The following is a 3885-nucleotide window of genomic DNA, read 5'->3' as shown; positions in this document are numbered from 1 at the left end:
GGTGGTCAAAATTGGATCAAGGTGTTGCTTTCTATGCAAATAAGGACTCATATAAAAGAAACATCAAACACACTTAAAGTTGTCAATTTCCTAAGGTTAATGAGCTGCAGAGAGGTAAAAGCAAAGCGCTCAAGGGTAGCAATGCTAGATTAAATTAGAAATAGAATATACGGTATTGAACAATAGGCACTTTGAAAGGACGTCTCTGGGTTAGAGGTGTTTCTTCCTCTAATTAAATTAAGCACTTTCATTTGGCTTCTGTTTAATTAAATTGTTCCATTAAACATAGTTAGTACCAGGCTCTTCATGTATTTAAAGGGAGTTTGAAGCTTGCCTGCTTGATGGGGAGTAAAATGACTCCTGGAATGTTCAGGTAAACTGTTTTATTTGCAGTGTTATTGTCTCCAGTTGCTCACTAAACATATTTTGATTGAACATGTAGAACAAATAGCTTGTATCATAATAGCAATCTGAAATAATGATCGCCATCCTCATCATGTTCCCATTATGCCTCTGGCCTTTAGGGCAGCATTGATAATCCTTCACTCCTGTCTTTTTCTGGCAAGTCTTTCAATGATTTCCCAGCTGTTCATTCCTCCTGGGGCACCTGGCAGTGACAACTATCAGAAGACAGAATACTGGACAACATGGACCTTGGGTCGACCCAGTATGGCCATTCTTATGTGTTCATTCCCCATCATTCTGCACTATAAAGGATGGGTGAAAATAAGCAGCTCTGATAAATCTTGAATTTGGCTTTGGTATTGTGTTTTGATGATTTCCATCCAAGCAAGGAAGATTTGAAGCCTAAATGGGAGTGGTTCCTAAGGAAGGACTGCAGGATTGGCTTATTGCATGATAGCTCTAAGGAATTCCTGTAGAGAAGGCAATCTTAGTTGTAATTGGAATGGGGAAAAGGTTGTTACTACAAAGAAGAAGATGTATTTTTTGTGATCCACTTTCTACATTAATGTAAATGATAATAGTGCATTCATATAAAACACAACTGCAATGCCATAATGGGTCTAGCTAGCTACATGCAGCAAATTATAGATGTTTCTTTTTGCTCAGGCATTATAGGCTCATGCATTAAGATCAAGACGTGCCAGGTTTGATCCCCATTGCCAGCCACTCACCCAAGTTGCACCAGCCTTGTCAGTGAGAGCCTTTATGGGGAATTCAACTGGGAAATCTATGAACCTTGGGCCACATTTCCCCATAAAGGGGAAATATGTAATGTATATATAAGTGGCTAATCTGACTTTTTGCCTAGCACGTATAGTAACTTAAATTCTCAAAACAAAAAACAGTCAAGTAGCACTTTAGGTAGGCGTCCTTCAGTCCCCAGGAATCATGGGTTTGCACCCCATTTGGACTGATTCAAGCAGCATCTTCTGTTGCTGTGCAATCCAATGCAGGAGTGGCAGTCCTTTCCACACTAGCTGCGTCTACACGTGCACGCTACTTCGAAGTAGCGGCACCAACTTCGAAATAGCGCCCGTCGTGTCTACACGCGTCAGGCGCTATTTCGAAGTTAACTTCGACGTTAGGCGGCGAGATGTCGAAGTCGCTAACCTCATGAGGAGATAGGAATAGCGCCCTACTTCGACGTTCAACGTCAAAGTAAGGACCGTGTAGATGATCCGCGTCCTGCAACGTCGAAATTGCTGGGTCCTCCATGGCGGCCATCAGCTGGGGGGTTGAGAGATGCTCTCTCTCCAGCCCCTGCGGGGCTCTATGGTCACCGTGGGCAGCAGCCCTTAGCCCAGGGCTTCTGGCTGCTTCTGCGGCAGCTGGGGATCTATGCTGCAGGCACAGGGTCTGCAACCAGTTGTCAGCTCTGTGTATCTTGTGTTGTTTAGTGCAACTGTGTCTGGGAGGGGCCCTTTAAGGGAGCGGCTGGCTGTTGAGTCCGCCCTGTGACCCTGTCTGCAGCTGTGCCTGGCATCCCTATTTCGATGTGTGCTACTTTGACGTGTAGACGTTCCCTCGCTGCGCCTATTTCGATGTTGGGCTGAGCAACGTCGAAGTTGAACATCGACGTTGCCGGCCCTGGAGGACGTGTAGACGTTATTCATCGAAATAGACTATTTCGATGTCGCAACATCGAAATAAGCTATTTCGATGTTGGCTGCACGTGTAGACGTAGCCACTGTGAGCAGCAGTAGGCAGACGTCGCTCTGGTATCATGGGCACGGATCTTCCAGAGGGCTCCCCTATCTTCCGCTTCTTTCACCAAGGTGGTTTCATACATAGGAAGAGCTTCCTTCACTCCATTTCCAGGCATGCCTGTCTGAGACGAGCGAATGTCAGGTGTTCACACTGATAGAGAGAGCACTGAGGTCATGCTTGCATGTGTCCTTGTAGCGCAATTTAGGTCGCCCTTTCGGCCTCTTTCCAGACGCCAGTTTGCCGAAGAGGAGGTCCTTCAGTATTCGGCCATCCGTCATGCGTGAGACATGGCCCAGCCAGTGCATATGCCTCTGTTTGAGAAGGGTGAACATGGAGGTGGTGGCTGCCCTCTCAAGCACTACGCTATTGGGGACCTTGTCCTGCCATGAGATACCGAGTATGCACCTAAGGCAGCACATGTGGAATGCGTTGAGCCGCTGCTCTTGTTTTGAGCGCAAAGTAGCACTTTAAAGACCAGCAAAATGGTTTATTAGGTGAGCTTTCATGGGACAGACCCACTTCTTCAGACCATAGCCAGACCAGAACAGACTCAATATCAACAGTCTATGCCCAGATGCTTTGTATATTGGACAGACTTCTAACTCCCTTAGACAAAGGGTTAACGGGCACAAAACAGACATCAAATCACTCCAGATCCACAAACCAGTTAGTCAACATTTTAATGGAATGGGACGTTCTGGTAATAACCTAAAGGTATGTGTGTTACTGAAAAAGAACTTTCGCACTGTTCTTCAAAGGGAAGCAGCCGAGCTGGCTTTTGTATTCAAATTTGGCACATTAACACATGGTTTAAACCGGGACGGGAACTTTCTGAGTCACTATAGGGGCTCGTCTGCATACTTGGCTTTATCTAATTCTTGACCTCCCCCCCACCCCTCCACTCTCTGATTTGCTCACCTTGATTATCTTTTTCTGATTTGTCCTCCTTCCTTACTGTTTTTGGTTCTCTGTGCCTTAAATATTGAGTCTGTTCTGGTCTGGCTATGGTCTGAAGAAGTGGGTCTGTTCCACGAAAGCTCACCTAATAAACTATTTTGCTGGTCTTTAAAGTGCTACTTGACTGCTTTTTGTTTTGATAGTGTGTAGACTAGCACGGCTTCCTCTCTGTTACTATTTAACTTAAATTCTATATTTGTAGTCAGGAAACTTCTTTTATTGTTTACCTTTACCAGGGAGTTTGTATGATGTGTATAGCCAATCTGCTCAGGTTTTTCAAAAGCTGGTGTACGTCCACTTTCTATAGCTGAAGTGGTAAGCCAATTAATAAATTAGGCAATATATTCCAGAGGCACAGTGCTGGGAACCGAGGGGATTTGGCTCTGGTGCCTGTCTCTGTGTGATTCAGGAGTGGTTCTGGGAGCATTCATGCAGATTAGCTGGGTGTGTGGACTCCACATGTGGATGTACTGAGGGATAACAACACCTGGAGGGGTTGCTGCTCGTCACTTGCAAGGCATTGTCAGTGACAGCACAGGCTGCAGAAAGTTCAGCAGGGCACAGAGGTGGCATAATCTCTGGCTGCACCTGCTGGGGGTCATGTCACAGAGTGTGTTTTCATTTCAGAACTTTTAGCAAAGAATTTTATCCTCAACATTTTTAAGGATAGATAATTTGCTTCTTTGAAAAATGTTTTGGGGGTTGCTTTCTTTTTTCTCAATCTCTTTCCCTTTTTACCATAATCAACCTTTTTTT

This window comes from Carettochelys insculpta, chromosome 1, assembly GCF_033958435.1.
Source record: "Carettochelys insculpta isolate YL-2023 chromosome 1, ASM3395843v1, whole genome shotgun sequence".
Lineage (NCBI taxonomy): Eukaryota > Metazoa > Chordata > Testudines > Carettochelyidae > Carettochelys > Carettochelys insculpta.
This window is presented reverse-complemented; position numbering follows the sequence as displayed.